This window comes from Xenopus laevis, chromosome 2S (assembly GCF_017654675.1).
Source record: "Xenopus laevis strain J_2021 chromosome 2S, Xenopus_laevis_v10.1, whole genome shotgun sequence".
In the NCBI taxonomy this organism is placed as follows: domain Eukaryota; kingdom Metazoa; phylum Chordata; class Amphibia; order Anura; family Pipidae; genus Xenopus; species Xenopus laevis.
The window spans coordinates 81710120-81732117 of NC_054374.1; the positions used below are offsets into that span (position 1 = coordinate 81710120).

Here is a 21998-nt window from a genome sequence, read left to right on the forward strand (position 1 = left end):
TACGTCCTCAATAGTCATACGAGCCTATTATTCATTAAAGCAGTAAGCTTCTCCATTTCGATAGACCACCATAATTTGTTTAGGATTTCCTGCATAGTTGGAGGTGGGCCCATCCATCTTTTAGCTATTAAGCCTCTCGTGATTAGGCAGAATTGAACACATAGTTTATGTTCGTTGTAAGTTATTTGTTCAGGTTTACGTAGTAAAAGAGCTTACCAAGGGTCAGGTGGCATAGATGTCGCCAAAGTGTCATTTATCGTTTTAAATACATCCTCCCATAACCTGTAAATTGTAGGGCATGTCCACCACATGTGCATTTCGTCAGCCACTTCCCCACATCCCCTTGGGCATAGATCAGAAGAATTAAACCATTTATGCAACTTCTTGGGAGTATAATACCAGTCATGATAGATCTTATACGCATTCTCTTTAATATAGGTATTTATAGAAGCTGTTGCCATTACCTTGTGGATATTCTCCCATTCCTCTATTTCTAGGGGCTCCCCTAGTCTCTGTTCCCATTTCAGCATAGTAGTTGTTTTCCCCTGTGTATATGTGGCTTCCACAAGACCAGAATATAAAATACTGATTTTATGTTTGCGTAAAGGAGTATTGCATAAAGATTCGAAGGAGGAGACATCGGGGTATGTTCGTCCCATCAGCCCAGAGACGTAATGGAGGATCTGTTGGAATCTATAGTGTTCCTTTAATGGTATTTGATATTTCAACCGTAAAGTATCCCATGAGATGGGTTTAGAGTTAACGAACATATCCTGAACTCTGGAGATACCATTATTGGTCCATATAAATGTTGAGGAGTTCATCCCTGGAGGGAAAGCAGGATTATGAAACAGTGGAATAAGTGGGGAGGGGAGTGTCCGGGAAGACAGAGTTGATTTAATTTTATCCCATTCAGTCACCGAGTACTTAATAAACACGTTTCTTAAACTTTGTCTAGGTCTATATTTATGCTCTAGCCATAGTAAATCTGCAGCTGCATGGGGAGTGGTCAGTTGGTTTTCAAGTTCTACCCATCTGCTATTATTAGGATCTGAGTGCCACTTAGTTATTTGAGCTAATATAGCTGCTTTCCTATAATACTCCAAATTTGGAAAGGCCAGTCCCCCTCTTGTGGTGGATTGATAGTAAATTTTTTTATTCAGTCTGTGTCGTTTATACTGCCAAGTGAAATCGATCATCTGCTGTTGCAGCTTCTCCAGATCTTTTTTGGGAGGAGACACGGGCAGTGCCCTGAACAAATACAGAAGTTTAGGAAGTAGATTCATTTTAACAGAGCAGATCCTGCCCATCCATGATATTGGCAATCTATGCCACCTTTGGAGATCCTTGCGTAAGGAGGCTACTAGCGGGGTGTAATTAATATCTGCAATTTGATTGGTCGTGGAAGGGATCATCACCCCCAGATATTTAAGTCCCTTTTTGACCCACTGAAATTCAAAGTTCAGTTCCAAGAGTTTCTGAGTTATCAAGTGTAAGATTAAGTGCCTCTGATTTGGTATTGTTAATTTTGAACCCAGATACCTGAGCAAAGTCATGAAGCTCTTTATATAGATTAGGCAATGTAGTCTGAGGTCTGGTTATAGAAAAGATTGTGTCGTCAGCAAATAACGCTACTTTATACGTACATGAACCTATTGTAATCCCTGATATGTCTGGATTAAGGCGAATATGGGCAAGGGGTTCTATACACATTGCGAATATTAGGGGCGACAGTGGGCACCCCTGTCTGGTTCCATTTTTGATCTGAAATGGGGAAGAATGATAGCCACCCATCGCTACACGGGCTGATGGAGCATGATATAGCTTCATCACTGCCGAAGTAAATAAGGAGCCACATCCCATTTGCAGTAGTGTGTGTCGCATATATCTCCAGTCTATACGGTCAAATGCTTTCTCCGCGTCTAGCGTTAAAAGCATGGATTGGATTTTGTCATTTTCGACCGCTTGGACTATTTGTAAAATCCGCCTAATATTATCAGTAAAAAATCAAATTTTTTAAAAGAAAAAAACTTGATTTGAAAAAAAAAACTGATATTCAAATGCTAGTAAATAGGCCCCTAAGGGTAAGGGACATGGGAGAGGTTCAGGAGAAGATGTAATAGACAATTGTTTGTCTGGGTACTTTGTAGTGTAATCAGAGGGGTGTTGCCAAATTGGATTCTCTCTGCTGGTTTTGTTAAGTAAGTAAGCCAACACGTAATTCGCTTCTGCAACATCATAAAAAAGGAATGACACAAACTGATAACATCAGAAGAAGGACCGCAATGTCTTACTGTATCTTGAGGAAGCTGCAAATTATGTAAAAAGTAGAGTTAAAAGTGGAACAGCGTATCCAGTGTATTCTGCCTTCTGCCTATGGACAGCACATAAAAAAGGCATAGACATGTGCCCAGTTGTACCATAACCTTTCTCACATGTTTATACTCTGACTGCCCTAAACCTTAGCCTACGTATAATGAACCCATCAGCCAATCGGGTTGTTTTTCACCCAACTGCATGACCTGGAGGAATGGGGCTGGAGGGCTCATCCAGTCAGTAGGTCAAACACTTGGATCAGTACAACCTGGCTCATGCAATGAAATCATTAATCAGGCAAAGTGTGGTCCTACTGCTTTTTAACCTAATTTTTAACAATTGGATCAGTACAACCTGGCTCATGTAATGAAATAATTCATCAGGCAAAGTGTGGACCTACTGCTATTTAACTGCAATGCTAAAGCTGTCTTGCTTTGCTAAGTGAAAAGGCTTTTAAAAGGAACTTGTCAACATTGGAGTGAAATCATTAACACCTCCAGAGCAGCAGATGGATGCTCTTTCATAGGTGGAGTTCCAGGGGGAAGTGGTTAATATGTATAATCTCAATTGTGCAGAAAATTGCTGCTTTCTAAGACCTCTTCAAGAGCCCACTTTCTAGTTTGTCAGTGGTTTGAATAAGATACTGAAATTAATAGGAGAGGCTTGAACCTAAATATAAGTGATACAGAACAACAAAACCAATAAAGTTGTAGCCTCACACAGCTATAGTTTTTTGCTGCCGTGACTGATATTTGAAAGTTGGAAAGAGGAAGAAAAGAAAGTAAATTAAAATAGATAAAATAAAACTGAAGCACAACTGAAAAGTTGCTAAGAATTGACTATTGTATAATATGGCAATTGGCACATGGAAAATCGCCAAAGGAAAACATACTGTTTGGCATAATCTTAGTTTTGGCATTTTTCAAAGCATCCTTCTTTATCTATGTAAATGTTTGCAGAATGAACAGAAGAATGAACAATCCAAAACCCCACATACTGTCTATATTAGCTTATTGTGAAGTTAAACCATTTTACCATTTAACTCTGAAAATACAATATCTGATATTCAACATGTTTATGGCCCTAATCACAATATTAAATATGAATTTGCACAACTGCAGATAAATAACATTAGTTGTGGACAAAAAAAAACAAACAATGGTTTACAGAGGATTTATGGAAAAACAGAGTACATCTTTAATGCACCAAAAACAATGATATGGTTTCATCCATTAAGCCATGGCCCAGGAGACAGCATTATAAACCACATTAAGACTGAAGTAAACCACAAACTGCAGAAACAAAAAAAAGCTAGTGATTCAGTGGAGGAGTGTGTACAGAAGCATGTGGAAATTGATCTCCACTCTGCCCCAGACAAAAGCCTCATTTACATCAAGTATCCAGTTTCCATCAGAAGCAAGATCAATGGACACAAAAGGCTATCAGCTTTGTAAATGTAGTCTCATCAAACAGTCCAGTTTATGTTATAGTGAGCATATGTGGTCATTCTGGCAGAAAGCAGCACATACAGGTCATATATTTAAATCCAGCAGATTTAGCTGTATATTATAGTAAGTGCCCTATCTGAACGCGGAGACAAATCCCCAGATGATATAAATGTGGACTTTACAAAGACATCCTTCCTTGGTGTTATACAATACAAGGAATCTGTAAAATCACTACTTGCATAAAAGCAACATGAGAAGTGCCTTACCATTCAATGTATTGTGTGCTAGTACAAGAATATGATCATAATCAATCTACCGGGAAATCGATGGTGATTTACACATACTGTCTGTAAGATCAGTGTCATTTCCTGGATGCCTACGGTGTTCATGTTTCATACAGTGATATTTAACTGCATGCTGCAGAGAAGTACAAAGCCTCAAAGCATTGGCAGATAAAATTGTACTATCATGATTTCCTTTCAGTATGTGGAATCATGTTTGTACAAATATATAAATATGCATTTATTGTCTCTCATTTAAAGGGCTGGGTCACCTTTAAGGTAACTTTTCGTATGTTATAGAACGGCCAATTCTAAGCAACTTTTCAATTGGTTTTCATTATTGTTGTGTTTATACAAAGGGCCTGTAGGTGTCACTGTGCACAAGAATTATACTGTGTACATAGTACTTTCTAGACTGTTTTAAAGTATTAGAGTTGAAGTGTAATGGCTGCATGAACCTACTAATAAAGCACTGTTATACTTGAATCATCCTCGGCTACCAAAAAATAACTATTTTATAATTAATTTTTTTTATAGTTTTCTAGTTATTTGCCTTTTTATTCTGACTCTTTGCACTGGGGGTGCAACTGCACCTGGACTCGCACCCTCTCGGTGCCCGCACGTTTGTAAATCCACCACGATCTCCACTTCTGGAGTATTCAAATCAGTGCATGGTTGCTAGGGCAATTTGGACCCTAGCAACCAAATTGCTTCAAATGCAAATTGAAGAGCTGCTGAATATAAATCTAAATAGCTCAAAAACTATAAATAATAAAAAAAAGGAAAACAATTGCAATTTGTCTCAGAATATTCCTCTCTGCATCATACTAAAAGTTATCTGAAAGGTGAACAACCCCTTTAAATGATAGTGTGTCTTAAATGCTCAGCTTCTTTCCTTGCACACATATTCTCCCTTATATTGCCGAAGCCAATTTTCATAACTGAAGGCCCTGGACAAGATATGGCCTTATAAGTAAGAGTTATAAGTAATGTCTAAAATTTTCAGTCTATTTTAATAGAGGCCAACCCTTGAATATATATATATATATATATATATATATATATATATATATATATATATATATATATATATATATATATATATATGTATGTATGTATGTATATATATATATATATATATATATATATATATATATATATATATATATATATATATATATGATGAAAGCTCGAGTCTAAGAGCCGAAATGTTGAATAAACCCATTTTTTTTCTTCACAAAAGACCTATGAGTGCGGATTTCTTTGCTCTTTTGATTTTGATTGAGTAGGTTTGTCATAGCTTGCAATGTTCAGCTTTATTGCTGCTACCAATTTATTATGCAGCTATTCACAAGTACAGATGTTTCAAGGGTATCCTGTCCCCTTTACAATGCATTGAGAAACCAGAACGTGCCTGCCAAGACTGTGGGGCAAATTCCCTAACCGGCAAAAATTTGCCAGCCAGGTGTAAATTCGCTAGGACAACGGCAATTCCCTAAAGTGCGAAGTTGCAGCAAATACATTACATTACACAAGTCCTTGGAAACTTAAATAAAATAGAGTTGTTACCCCCCAAAAGAAAGTATGGACCTTTACAGGCTATCATTCCAAACGCTAGCGTGTTTTGGGACTTAGAAAAATTTTGCATTAAAAATTGAGGAAGTCCTATGCACTCCATTACACTTCGACTGGTCTGAGCTGGCGAAGGCAAGTCTGGCGAAAGAGGTAATGTTCAGTAAAATCCACATCTTGGTGAATTTGCAGAGTTACCTGGCGTTAGAGTGGGAAGCAACGCTAGCGTCTATCTCCTTCGCTACCTAAGTGACGTCTGCGCCCGTTAGAAAATCAGCAAAGTTCCGAAATGACATCTCGCTGGCGAATTTTCGCTAGTGTTAGTCACTTCGCCCTTTAGGGAATCTGCCCCTGAGTGCCTGGGATATCCCGGTATAAGGAGAGGCTACGGTTAGGACAGTGGTTCACAAACTTTCTGGCCAGCCCCTGTAGATAGGAAGCCACAGTTTGAAGGCTAGCTAGTATAAAAACTGATATAATAAAAAATGTGATGTCTGTTGACATTTGTAGTTATCAATATATAGGCCAAACAAATACAACTTTTAAACTTGGGATTTTAGAACACATAAATAGGATCTTCAATATACTGTACCTAAACTTGAAGAAAATTACAAAACAGTTGACTCCTTTACAATAGCATTACATATAAAGGACATTCTTGTGCTTTATTCATTTCTAACAATTTGCTGCTGTGGGTATACAATCTTAAAAAGGGATGGTGATAATAATATTACTTAAAGGAGAAGGAAAGGTTAAAACTAAGTAAGCCTTATCAGAAAGGTCCATCTAAATATACCAGTAAACCACCAAAGTAGTGCTGCTCTGAGTCCCCTGTCAAAAGAAACACAGCATTTCTTTCCTTCTATTGTGTACATATGGGCTTCTGTATCAGACTTCCTGTTTTCAGCTTAAACCTCATTGCCCTGGGCAAGAGCATGCTCAGTTTGCTCCTCTTCCCCACCCTCCTCCCTTCTCTACTGTAATCTGAGCCCAGAGCAGGGAGAGACTCAGGCAGGAAGTGATGTCCCACCATGTTAATACTGCAGCTCCTATCCTAAACAAACAGAGAGTTTCTAGAGCTTTTTACTCAGGTATGGTAAAACATTCTACAGAATAAATATAGCATTCTAGCTTGCACTATTGCAGCTAATCTATTGGCAATAAAATGCCTCCGTAGCTTTCCTTCTCCTTTAAAGGGAACAATATTGAATATTTATTTTCCATTCAAAATTTCCTAGAGGTTTTCATGAAACACTGAGTTAAGCTGGCCATAGATGCAAAGGTCCGATCGTTCGAATCCTCGAACTATTGGACTTTCCCATCTCCCGACCTGCCACTAACCATTCAGACCAAATAAAGTAGTAAAAGAACAGATCAGCCGATGTTCTGCCCCTGACAGCAATCGTGCGAAAGTTATGTCCGACCGAAGCTGGTGACAGTCTCCTACTGGAAATCGTCAGATCGGCAATACCTGCAGAGATATTATTGGCAGCCGACAGAAATCTTTTAACCTGGCCGACCGACCAAACGACAGATCTCCATGGGACGAAAAATGTTGGGAATCTCAACATACGGTCCGAAAATCGTACGAATCGAGGATTCGTACTATCGGATCTTTGCGTCTATGGCCAGCTTAAGTGTCTTTTTTCTTTAAACTGCCATGTTTTAGTGATTTTCATTACCCATAGTATGGTTTGTCCATTTGTTGCAGGCGGTACCCTGCCATCAGTAACATCAATAATAACACAGTAATGTAAGAATAAAAAAAAAGAAAAGGAAAAAAAATGAGAAAAACGAGAAAGTATATTTTTTGGTTTTTTTCCCCAGTAGCATTACAAGGGAGTCCTTAGGGAATTTTGGTTTGGTAACTGCATCCCAGAATTAAGATATGATTTTGCAGTTCCACCAAATGTTTTTGAGTATAGCTAAATATTGTTTTAAACATTATGTATGAGTTCTTACATTAGTAACATGTGTTCATTTTATTTGCAATAAGTAATCCACATCAATGTTCACTAAACAGAGAGAAAACTGTCATTATGCATTACAGATATACTGTAAAGCTCCAGACACTCACCTGAACAATATACTACTGTAGGCTGGGGTTCCTCTGTTGCTCTGGGGAACTCTTCAGTGTTTTTCCCTGCAGACCATGTGACTCCTGTATGGATACCTCACACAGACAAAAGGCTTTCATACTCTTTCTCCCAGCAGATAATCGATAGCAAGGGACTCCAAAAGATCAGATGCTGGCAGTTAAATTTTTACTCGCATAAAACCATATAAATACATAAATTACTTACATTAAAATTAGTGATCAACCTCTCCTCTTGGTCCAACACTTTTTGTCTAAACAACGCACTCCCTATAGAGGTATTACTGATGTGTTTTACCACCATCTAGTGGTATTCACAGCACAATTATAAAGCAATAAAAGTATGAAATTTATATAAAACCAAATTTAAATTATATATGTCATAAATGTGTCTAGAATAGGAGGAAAAATATGGAAATGGAAATATAGAAATGGAAGAAAACGTTAATGTATTGCTTTTCATATATAAACAAGGTTCCTATGTTTTTTTATGTATTTATAAGGTTTTAGGCAAGTAATAGCTTACTCACTACTTGGACATTTAAGGGTTCCTTACTGTTGTCCCTCTAGGTAACCATAGAAAGAAAAGTCATATGGTTCACTGGGAATGAGCCAGATCAGATTACAAAGAGCTGCAGAAGAACACCAGTGTTTTCCTGTAAGAAACAGTATTGCACACGGCAATCCTGTAAGCAGTATATTGTCAGCAGGGTGACTGGAGCTTTATATCTGTAATTCACAATGTAGGGCCTGCTTAGAAAATCTGAAGTGCTGAAGAAAATGAGGTCAGAGGTAGACCGCAAACAGGATGGTAACATATTAGGATAAGGGGGAAGTAAAAAGATGAAAGAAAAGAGAAATTGCACTGCAGTGAAACAGTACTAGGGGTCTATTTATTATAATGTGTAAAAAGTGGAGTATAATATTACAGGTGATGTTGCTCACAGCAGCCAATCAGATCATGGCTTTTGTGTATAACTGAAATCAATATGCTGATTGGTTGCTATGGGAAACATCACTGGTAACGTTTTACTGCACTTTTTTACACAGCATGATAAATAGTCCCCGGGTACAGAGCATAATGTTTGTTCCATTGATCAGAAGTAGCGTCTGTTCCTTTTTAGAAAGAATTATCAAAAGAAGCCCACTAAAATGCACTTGTCTAATAGGTGTATAAACCTAATTTAAACCAACGAGAAGTTGACTTGTGGTTGAAAAAAAAGGTTACTTAAAATATAATGCATATTCTTGCACCATAAAAATATAATGCATATTCTTGCATCATGAAGGTTAGCTGGCAACAGTGTACATAGCCACCCTCAAACCCACAGTTACCTGCAAGCTACTCGTGGTTGTTTCTTTTCTTGCAGTGGAAGTGGGTTGACTTTTTTCTTGCACCCAATGGAAGCTGCCACCTGGATGGAATATAAGCATAGCAAAAAAGAGATAGTATGTACAGGCAAATTGGTCCAATTAACATCGGGATAACAAGTGGAATAAATCATGGTTAGTTTGGAAGGAAGGCGCTGAGACAGTATCTCAGCGCCTAAAAGAAACTCAAGAAATTGCAGACTTATAATATCCTTGATACGCTGAGCTGTTTTCATTAATTGTGTTCAATGTCCTTGATAGATTCAGGACTATTTTATAAGAACCACAAAACACAACAAACACTTTCTGTCCCTATTTTCCCTATTTAATGCAATATCACAATTCAGCAGTTTTAAGATTTAACGCTATAATAACAAGTATAAGCAGTTTGACCTGTCTTTGAGGCCTGTTGATTATTTTTAATCTTAACATCTCCCCCTTTTGGAGATGAATATCTCCATACTACCTGTGTTTGGGTATGTCAGGAAGAATAATGGGTCTTGATTGGGTAATGATAACTTATACCTCATGGGGAAGATTATTTCTGATCGGTGTATGAAATGGGCTTTCATGCACTATTGTTACATACATTGTTACAGTCAGTAAAACAGATAAAGACAAAGCTCCCTCACTATGTGGTATAGCAGCTCAGACCAGCAATCTGTGAGATTCAAAACCTTACCCACCCTGATATGTGTCTGGAACAACCTATTATCATTGTACATAGAGACTGTGGAGAAAAGAAAGAAAATCATTACGGTAATGGGAACCATGCTGTGGCAGGCGAATGAACTAGTCTCAGAACTTCTCAACCACCATTAACAAAGCACTACAACCACTATCCAATAGCGTCACACCAGGTTACCACTACCCAGCTGCTGGGAATCTGTCTTCTGGTCTTCACAGATCTGATTCTCTTCTTCGTTGAAATCCTTTGGTTTGTAATAAGTGTTGAAGTCAATTTGAGTTATAGTCCTTAGTCTTAGTATCTGATATGCTTTGTGGTGTAAAGTCCTCCAAGTTCTTGATTTGCTTAAGTCGGGTCTTTATTCTGGTCAGTGGAGGGCTGTATGTAGAAGTAGATGACTCTTTGAGAATTAGTGTACTAGCACGTACCTTCTTGCATTGAGAGGCATATACCCAGCAGTCTTTACCCTCTAGCTTCACTGACGTTGGTGAGACAAGTAGGACTTGGAAAGGACCCTTTCAGCGTTGTTCCAGTGTTCCAGAATACTTATGGGAATGACGCTTGAAGTACACCCAATCTCCGGACAGGAGTTGTTGTGGGTCGGCTGGGCAGCAGTGACCTTTGATTTAATAATAGACAAGCTATTAGACAGTTGTATGCAATATTGCACTATATTATCATTGCAGGTTCTGAGTTCTGCAGAGATAGTCATTGAACATCAGTAGTCACTATCCCGCCAAACAATATTACGTACAGGTACAAACTATGTTTTGCCAACGGGGTAGACTATATGGAAGCTAAAACTAGAGGGAGAGCCTCCACCTAGAGCATCCTAAGGTTGTGGTTGTCTAATTTCTGTTAAATAGTCCCAATGGTACCCTCCACCAAACCTGATGCATGTGGCCTGTAAGGAGTATGTAATTGCTGAGCAATGTGTAGTGCCTGTCACACTAGGGCTATTAATGTATTTTTAAGATGTGTACCCCTGTCTGACCTGATTACCTGGGGCATACCAAACCTGGGAATAATCTCTCAAATTAGTATCTTGGCTGTGCTTGCGGCATCTGCCTTTACCACTGGAAATGCTTTAGGCCAATTAGAAAACAAATCAACACAAGCGAGAATATATATATTTTTTGTACAGCTGGCATGGTGTCATTTCTATTGGTGGCAAATGACATGGTCGTGGTAGGAACAGTTCGGCCTATATTGTATTATTGGCATATGAAACAAACATTTATGATCCTCTGAACAACAGAAGAAAACCCAGGAGCAGACCACAATTTTTTTATGAGACGTTTCATGGGCAGAAATAGGATGTTGAAGAGATACGTGAACAGGACCACTAGTGTAATTAAGTTGAGGGCTAGGAGTAGTGGAAAAATAATTGGGGTATGTTTTCTGTATTGCTTTAGCACTAGTATCAACATAGAAATTACCTAAAATTTTTTAATCATAGCCATTGGTATGAGCTTGGCATTTTAGGACTGTGACAGCTTTAGGGAGTAAGATTGCCTCAAGCAAATCAATGACAAGTTTATAATGGGCAATATGTGTGCCAGAGGAGGTAGAGGGCCCTCGCTTTTTCCAAAGTTGAGCAAAGGAATAAACAACCCTCACTGCATATACATTCACAGAGTAAATATTAACAACCACGTTTTTAGAAATCTCGCAAGCACGAATGAGAATAATCATTTCTGTAGCTTGTGCAAAGGAACAATTTGGTGATGACCTGGGAGGGAAGAAACAACAGCATATAAAGCAAGTAACGAACCACTACTAGCGTGCGTACAACTACCATCAACAAACAAGTCAATATGAGGGGCAAGGAAAGCAAAGTTCGAGTAGTCTGGAAGAGGAAGAAAAAGTAACATCCATAAACTTAAAGCTATCATGTCCATCAACTTCATCAAAGGCTGAGTTCAATAATGTGTACAAATAGTGTGGGCAGCACAGAGTGAGTTTGTTGACCAGTATAAAAGCTGCTGCAGCTAGGGCACAAAGACATTCTGGCAGGCCCCTAGCAACAGGAAGAAGATAGAAGCTATAAGGCAATAGGTTTTATCCATATGTAATTGCGTTAGAACTCCTGTGGCATGTCCATTTTGCTCATGACAGTACAGAGTAAAAGGCTTAAATTAGTCAGGCAGACCACGGGCAGGGGCCTGTTGCAGGGCATCTCGTAAAGCATAGAAACACTTGTTGGCATCATCAGACCAAACAAGGGGTGAATAACAGGTACCCTGTTGGAGAAAATCTAAAAGAGGTCTGGTTAATTCTGAATAATTGGCAATACAATAGACCATAACAGAAGTAAAGGTGAGACGATATCTTTGGACTTGGACTTGAATTGCAGGGGCAAAGGTGCTTGAATTGGAAAGGGTGACAGTATCTAGCATTATTATTTTTCATATCAAAACCTCACAGTGATTGTATAATGTCATAAAACAGTACAGTATTAAAACTAATAGTGGGGAATACAATATAGAAAAATAAATATCTGTATACTGTGCAAATTTCTAACAATTTAGGCAGATATCCATATCATCACCATTTCTAACCCTATCTCTATCTCTATATTTCAATGCTTTTTCTCAAAATTTTGCTTTTGTACATATATGACCTATACTGTATGACATATTGTCAGTAGCTAGCATTGTACACTGTATCAACCAGCATTACAAATAATCATAACATAGATTATGAACTTTTATGAAAACAGGTAAACTTTTTAATGAGAAATGTTATTGCAGCTTGTTTGTTAACTTTGTTAGAGGAAAGAAATTTCATAATTTGCAGTATGTGCAGTATGAAGAAGAAACTTTGTAGAAGAAGGAGGGGGAGCGGGTGCTCATTTGGACGTTAAAGTAGCTGAGAAATGTTACAAGCAATTAGTGAAACAAATAGATATTAGATTCTACACACATTAAAAACCAGAAAGCATAAGGCAATGGAAGGAGTCTATTATCTGCAGGTAAATTGGATCAACAGCAAAAGAATCACAAGAGAAAGGAGAAAATTAACCCTCTGGAAAAGCATCAGTTAACAAAACGTTAGTTGCCTGTAGAGCACCTGAGCTTCCTGCCTTTGCTTTTCAGCAAACCTCCTACAAATGTGGTAACCATTTTCCTGACTACGATCCTGGTCAGTATAAATCTGGCAAGCTTTGACAAAGTCATCTAAGTACTCACAAACGACTTGCTCTGGCTTTTGCCTAATAGCAGTAACTCTAGCCCAGTCATGTCTTACAGGAAAAATTTCATTAGATTGTTCCTTTAGAGTCCGTAGTCCCGAATCTACATTCCGATGGTACTGACGTATGTTAAAAGCCTGGCGAGGCATTTTCAGGCGACTGTTGAAAAGCGCATTGCCTTGTGTGGTTAGCACAGGCGTTTTTACATAGGCGCCCATACAAAACTGTCGCCTGCGCCGGTCGCGGCGACTGTCGCGGCGCTTTGTCACCGCGACCGCAAACGCGTCGCTATCTCCCCGTGTGGAATAGCCCTAAATGCACACCATTTCATAAGAGGTTCAAATAATTTCTTAGGGACAGCCAGTTGCAACAATTGGATAAAATCAACCCAATTCGGATTATAAAATATGTTAACCATCCTCTGCTACCAAAGGGGGAGATGTTATCTGGCTAGGTAATGGAGTATAGTCACTAGTACTAGCAGAAGGAGTGACATTAGTATTAGCAGAAGGAGTAGTTTCTATCATAACAGAGCTCCTTCTTTCACAAACAGAAGTATCTGACTTAATTAAATCTCGAAGGCTCTCTACCAACAAGGATTCATTTTTCTTAACTGCGTCAGCCACTTGGGAACTCAATTCAGGTGGGGTTGTGGTCTCAATCTTAACCCCAGTGGGAATTTCCCCTCCTGGGGACTTAATTTTAGAGTTTAACACAACTGCTAGAGCAGGGGTAGCAATTAAATCTTGTGGGTCATCTTCTGAATCATCGCTACTGATATCAACAGCCAGGCTGGGATATAACCCTGCCGTGGATGGAGCTGTAGCCGTAACAGGGTCACAATAAGAGGGAGGACCACCAACTTCTTCTCCAGGGAAAGCATCATGCCACAACACATAAATTGCCCACTGAGATACATTAGGATTGTTTTTCTACTGTAACTTAGTAGGATGAAAAATACCACCTGGTGGCCAAACCAGGTCAGGATTCTTGGTACTTTTCTTAGTCAAAACATTCCACACACATTGAATAAAAAGCACTACTACCATGTTTCAATGCCATATAAGCAGCAGGAGACATGGGATGCGAAGGTTCGACAAAAATATCACGCTTACAAGATTTGGATTTAGGGTTACCCATTTCCTTATCAGAGGAGAATACAGAAGAGAGATAGTAGGATAGCAGCTTTCTAATGTAAATAGTGTGATGTTGGTGGAAACTTGCAGTTCTTCCTACTGAATACTGCTTATGTCTAAATTCTGTTCCTATCTGTTCCTGGACTATTTCCTGGACTCATAAATCTTGTTAGAAAGATGTGATATTAGTGAATCTGCAGTCACCAGAACATGAAGAATGGACAAGCCATAACATGCAATGGGTTGTGATTGGCTTTCACACTAAAATAGTTTGGAGAGTGAGGTAGTGGCCCTTTATGTCAAGAGTTTTTTTTATAGATTTTGAATAGATTGTTGTTAATAACAACATGCAACACTTAGTATTTTAAAAACATATCACAAACTACAGATTACAAGCAAAAACAGCTGTTTCACAGTTTACGGGATTTTGGATCTGAGGTTGCCCATTCTATTCTAAATAAGGCAATATTTGGGCTCCAAAATGTGGCCTCAATGTGGTTACACTAAACACATTACATTTTTCTTTTTCTTCACTTTTATCTCTTTAACTCATTTCTCTTTCACTTTACAAAACCGCAGAGGGAGGGAGCGAAGAATGCTTAAGCAAGCAGCCAGTACAAAGACTTAACAATTACTGATTTTATATGTAAGCTTTCTTTTGCTTCTCCCACATCTTAAGCAAACGGACATGTGCAACCCTCTTTCAGATCTACACACTCCTGGGATTCATTAACCCTTACAAGCAGTTCCTAGCTCCTAGCAATTCCTTACCTACCTGTCCTTTTAGGAAGACGTGATACTACTCAGTACATACACCCTTCATACAGGTACCAAGGACAGCAAACAAAAAACAAAGTCTAAGACTTGTGAGCTGCAGTCACTTACTAATCAAGTGATAAAGCGCTTACCACTCCAAAAGTCCACTACCTTAGTGGGGGGATGTTTACCAACCACCACCCTTGAGGGTCTGGCAAACTCTCTGCAAGCACCACTTAACTTAACTATCACTAATATTAATATCAATAACTTAACTATCACTAATATAAATAATAAACACGCAAAGAAGATAGCCTCAAACCAAAATACCCAACTGACGTGCTAACACCAAGTACACACACTTATACAAAGGTTGCTAGATATCTAAAATTACGGCCAAAAGTAACATGCTAACACCAAGTACAAGTACTTGTACAAAGGTTCAGTTCTCTGAGTTAAACAGGCTGGGATTCAGCCTAACCAGGACAGGCCAGAAGCAGAACCAGTGGAAAATATTAAAAACTTACCAATGACGCGTCTTGTTTGCACAGGGTAGAGGGCAAAGCTCTGTTTCCCGTCACCTGTAAGGTGAATCCGAGTCATGGCACCAGCTGTTGGGTCTGGACCTCAGTGAGTGTCTTTTCCAATGATACAGCCAACGCCCTTTCAAAGTTTCAATCACAGAAGGAAGTTTATTGAGATAAAGAATAGAGAAGAATTAAGCAGCTCGGGAGAACGTTCTGCCCATCCCTACTCTTACACACATATTTATCCGATTTGGTATCATATCAAAAAACATTGTGTTATAAACGATTGTTTAAAATACCACTGCAAAATTGACGTAATTGCGACTAAGCAAAATATTCTTATACGGGGACAAACTTTATCCTTGAAACAGTTGTTTATTTTTCCTGATAAAAAGCTATTTCATAATAACCAGCTAGCTAGGCATTGGCCATTAGGTTCCACTTTCATTTCACGTAGCTTGATTACTGGAACAAAAAATATATGCTTTAGAAATAGAAAATGGCATAGAAATGAACCAGTGTCCAGAGGTTATATAGGCCTCAGAGACCTCAGGCTAATTAGGATTCAACAGTATGATAAAAATAAAGTTGAAACTCTTCCATTCGCAGATCAATCATACAAATGTTCATATCACAGAAACTTGCAAGAAGCTCTACATGAATAAAAAGCCAGGTGGTATGATGTGTCTGTTCTGAATATATAGATGCAAAATGCATTGACCAGCTTCCAGTAAAGTTTTATAAAACATAGATAAATCTATAAGATATCAAAAATAATTAATTGTCTTGCATCTCTTGTATCAACTGTAAACTGTGCTAGCATAGATGATCTGCATGTCATTTTAAAAGTGCAAGTTGGCACTTCTGTGTAGCACCTTTGAGCTGTAAACTGCTCATAAAGGGTATTACGGTCTATGTTAAAATAATCCTTTCATGTGAATTGCACCATATTCAGCATAAATATGTACCATGCAAAAATACTATAACTCTCTAATAATGTTACTGAATAATGAATCCTACACTTAAATTTGTTCTCTGATATTTTTACATTAAAGGAACAGTTCAGTGTAAAAATAAAAACTGAATAAATATATAATAATGTGCAAAATAAAAAATGTTTGTAATATAGTTAGTTAGCCAAAAATGTAATGTATAAAGGCTGGAGTGACTCGATATCTAACATAATAGCCAGAACACTACTTCCTGATTTGCAGCTCTCTAAATCTGAGTTAGTCAGCGACTTGAAGGGACATAAGTGTTCAGTGAATTTGCAATTGATACTCAGCATGCAGGTTAGATTCCAAAGCAATTCCTTTAAAGTGTAAACTCCAAAAGCACTTTTGTAGGATAGATCGACAAAACAAATTCGATAAGTCAGATGGTGTTCTATGGGTCAAAACATAATGGTACTGATAGAAACTACATGTAAAATTTTCCATCCGACAAGACGACTGCATGCTGTGTCTTGATCAACAATTACAACGGATGGTGTCGGAAAGACTTTTTTTCCCTCATTGAAACACTGTATATTGACTGTCGGATGTAAATGAATGAAGAAAAGACTCCATTCGACTTCATCTGATCCAACGTTATATTTTAGCACAGGAAGAATCAGATTTTGTAGCAACCTACAAAATCACGTGCTGTTGCGCGGCGTTGCATGGAGGAGCAGATAAAATCTGACTCACAAAACCTGATGAAAAGCACTTGTGGAGTTTTATCGTAATGCACTGCAGCAAATTTGTTTTGTGTGAAACTGTGCTTGCAAAAAAAAAAAAAAACTTTAGAAAAAAATACATTTGGAGAGGTACCATTGGAAACAGGTATAAGTTCCCATCAGCTTTACATGCTGTTTGGGACCATATGCTCCAGGTATAGGATTTTGGTTATGCAATTCAATCTTATTCATGAACCACATCATTATTACTTTGGCTTCCTATATTTCTACATTCTCAATAGCACATACAGCCCCTTAAGGGTGAATCTGTTAATGGAAGTAGTGTAGAAATAATGCACATTATGTTTTGGTATTAATGTACCAGCCTAAGGCAACCACAGCTTTTTAGTGAAGATATGTGTCTCCAGTAGCTCCCCATCTTCTTTTCTGCTGATTCACTACACATGCTCTGTGCTGCTTACAGGAGCTTAGGGACCAACTCACAATATATATACAGAATATAAAAGTAATGATACAGGTTCAATAAGTCATTAATTCAGATCACATGGCACCCCAGAATCCACTGCAGATAACACCAGAATTGAATAATCAGCAAAACAAAAATCAAATGTAATCTAAGCTTCATCTCATTGAAAGAAGACAGCAGCTCCTTTCAATTAAAAATTCTGTACCACTTATGAAATAATTAAGTTATTCTTCAGTATTTCCCTCTCAACAATCTGTCTCTCTGCATGCAGTCTGTTTACAGGAGAGCAGCTGAAGGGGAACTGGAAAAAGGGGATGGGCATTATCAAAATAGATTAGTTTTATGATATAAATGTATTATCCTTATTATATGTCAAGAGTATTTAGGTCATCTGTAAACCTTTCAGCAAAAGGTGGTTCTACAAAATATTCAAATATGGGGAGGTTATTCATTGTCTATTTTTCTTAAAGGAGCAGTAACATCTAAAAATGCTATCCATCTCATTTTTGTGTAGCACAGGAAAGGTTGTGGTGCAAACAGCTAAAACTGTTTCCCTAGCCTCTTCATTCCATTCTGCAGTTGACCTTCAGGGTGAAGGAGCCATAGCTGCATAATTGCTGGTGTCCTGTGAGCACACTGTTACCTCAGTCAGAGTTTGAGAGCTATCCAACTGTTCCCCAGCTAAAAGACAATTCAGATTTCTGAACTCTACTAGGTCACTTTGGGATCCATTAGGCACAGCCAGCTCCTGAAGAAACCCAACTGTATCTGACTCGTCATCCCATATAGGGGGTTCAGCAGCATAATCACAATCATCTTCCAAGAGTTCTTCAATGTGAACCAAAGTCATGTGCAAGGGGGAATCACTCTCATCCTCTGAGGCTTCCAATAAAGTATCATTAAAATCATCAAGGAATTCTACATCCTGTGAACAATGTGGAGCGGAACTTGGGATACTGCAGAGGAAAACAGCACTGCACAGCTTCTGGTGATAAGTCAGTCTCCTCCTCTATATTACATTTACTCCCTGTTGCTTTATCATTTACAATGCTAATTCTTATCTCTTCCATAGTGTCAGGTTGGGGATTGGACCAGCTTGTCCCTAAAATCAACACCTGCCTTTCAGAGCATGCTATTTTTGTGGCACGGCAGTTATAAGCAGCCTTCATTGATCTTTAAATAATAAAAGTTACAGCAAAAAAAAAAACCTGGTGATTACAAAAAAATGTATGCACTGAATGACCTCTTACTAAACAGAAATAACTACTGGCCTACTGGCTATATAGGCAACATATACTGTAGAAGAAAGAAAGCCAGGATAAATTTATTTAAAAGGACCATAAACACCAACTAATTATCTTTGTTGTGTGCTTAAGAAATATTGCTGTGCACACATCCTGTGCACAAAAAACTCAAAAACCACAAAATAAGAAAAAATGAAAATCGACTGCAAATGGTCTCAAAATATCACTCTCTACATGATGCTAAAAGTTAATTTATAGGTGAACAACCCTTTAAAGGAGAAGGAAAGCTACTGAGCAATTTTATTGCCAATAGATTAGCTGCAAAAGTGCAAGCTAGAATGCTATATTTATTCTATAGAGTGTTTTACCATACCTGAGTAAAAAGCTCTAGAAATTCTCTGTTTGTTTAGGATAGGAGCTGCAGTATTAACATTGTGTGACATCACTTCCTGCCTGAGTCTCTCCCTGCTCTGGGCTCAGATTACAGTAGAGAAGGGAGGGGAGGGGGAAGAGGAGCAAACTGAGCATGCTCTTGCCCAGGGCAATGAGGTTTAAGCTGAAAACAGGAACAACCCTTTAAAGGAGAAGGAAAGCTACTGAGCAATTTTATTGCCAATAGATTAGCTGCAAAAGTGCAAGCTAGAATGCTATATTTATTCTATAGAGTGTTTTACCATACCTGAGTAAAAAGCTCTAGAAATTCTCTGTTTGTTTAGGATAGGAGCTGCAGTATTAACATTGTGTGACATCACTTCCTGCCTGAGTCTCTCCCTGCTCTGGGCTCAGATTACAGTAGAGAAGGGAGGGGAGGGGGAAGAGGAGCAAACTGAGCATGCTCTTGCCCAGGGCAATGAGGTTTAAGCTGAAAACAGGAAGTCTGATACATAAGCCCATGTGTACACAATAGAAGGAAAGAAATGATGTGTTTCTTTTGACAGGGGACTCAGAGCAGCATTACTTTGGGGGTTTACTGGTATATTTAGATGGACCTTTCTGATAAGGCTTACTTAGTTTTAACCTTTCCTTCTCCTTTAAGTGAACATGGAGTTGGATTCTTGCTCTCCAAAACCACAGCTTTGCCTACTACTATTTTTGCACAACGCTGAAGAAGGATGTTGTTTCCCTTTAACTCCACAATTGAGATGCACAAAAAATAGCCCCTGATATGAACAAGGAGGAGATAGTAGAGAAAACATTATATAATGTAGTCTTCAATGCAGAGAGTTATAGTTCTGTGGAAAACAACAGTCCAAGTGTTTCCACAACAGAATTTGTGTTCACATCACTACTTATTGCTGTGAACACATTCTTTTGTAGAGGTACTTGAACTAACACAGAACTATAACTCTCTGCACCTTTATGAAGTACACTTATACTTTCAATAAAATGTAAACATATATATATATAAATATATATATATTTTATTTGTCCTCGATCATCATTATTACTTCACTATATAGTTTTCTTTTCTATCTCCACTTTGCTGGTTGTTAGTTCAGTGGCTATAAAGACTTTGAGTAATCACCCTTTTGAAAGTGTAATAGACAATTTTAAATTTACACGACAGCTCAAATTGAGAGAAAAGTTTGCTGGGGACAAAATGGAAGCCATTGAATTAATTGAAGGGGCTAAAGGGGTTAACAGTTTGGCCACAAAAGGGGCAGGGGATCCATATGAACGGGCACTTAAACCAAAAAGCACATATGACCCCCCAAGTCAAAGTGCCTCCATAAGAATTTTCCACCATTTACTTAATGACAATACCTCTAAGGCAACACACGGGTTACACAGGTGGAGAGGCAATTTAACCCCTGATGAAAAAGAAGCAATGAGAAGCCTGAAGGACAATAGGGACATCATTATAAAAAATGCGGACAAGGGTGGGGCTGTGGTCATTATGGACTATTCCTTTATAAAATGGAAGTTTCATCCCAGTTATCAGACACCAACCAATACGGGAAGCTCAAATATGATCCCACAGAAAAATTTAAAGGGGAACTCACAGGATTAATTAATATGGGTGTAACACACGGATGGTTGACCAAAGAATTGGCAAGTTACTTAATACCCAAAAACCCTGTAGTGCACGCTGCCAGAAATACATAAAAACCCTGAGAGACCCCCGGGAAGACCAATAATATTGTCCACCAGGTCCCTGAATGAGAAGCTAGCACAGTACCTTGATATGCTACTACAACCCTGCATAACTTCCACAAGCAGCTATTTGAAGGACACGACTGGGGAGCATCACTTTGCCAATGGATAACTTAATTCTGCCCACTATGGACGTCCAAAGTCTGTATACATGCATACCCCACACAGCCGGGTTACAAGCAGTATGTAAGCTATTGACAAATAACCCTGCATGTATTGGTCCACCCATTGAATACGTTATACAGCTATTGCACTTTGAATTAACATACAACTATTTCAAATTCGAGACCCAATTTTACATACAGCGGGTGAGCACAGCCATGGGTTCCAAAATGGCGCCAGTATACGCCAATGCATATATGGGTGATTATGAAAATGAACACATTTACGGTCACGAGATTTTCTAAAAGTATGGTGGATCCTACAGACGCTATATTGACAACCTGTTCTTCACATGGGCAGGTACGGCAAGCCAACTAGAGGAATATGTGAACAGTTTAAATTCCCTAGATTCAACAGTGAAATTGACGTTGAACTATAACTCTCAACTCATAAATTTCCTTGACGTACAGGTTTACAAACAAGGGGAGAGTTTGCAAACACGCATCTACACAAAGGACACGGATAGGAATACCCTACTGCATTATAGGAGCAACCACCCCAGACACCTCTTAGATTCTCTCCCCCAATCACAAATGATGCGGGTCGTCAGAAATGACAGTGACCCCATGCAACGTAAAGAGGACTTAATGAAAATGGGGAAAAAGTTCTTAGATAGGGGTTATCCGGCCGGTCTGATCAAAGACACCACAGAAAAGGTAATGGCCTTGTCACGGGTACAATTGCTACAAAGTACTACGTGTGCACCGAGTGGGGACAACAATGACATATATTATGTGAGTAAGTAAAACCCTCTAAGTAAATTTACTAAAGAAGCAGTACTTAAACATTGGGAAATAGTGGCCAAAGATGAAGCACTAACCCCAAAGATCCCCAACAAACCAAAATTCAGTTACTCAAGGAATACCAATCTTAAAGAACACTTAAGCCCCCAGTAGGAAAATATGTGCAAC

The 21998-nt window shown here is 38.5% G+C and overlaps 1 pseudogene; it reads right to left on the bottom strand.

Moving 5' to 3' along the window:
* Positions 1-17975: 17975 nt before the first annotated feature.
* Positions 17976-18711, bottom strand: LOC108709601 (annotated as a pseudogene).
* Positions 18712-21998: the final 3287 nt, after the last annotated feature.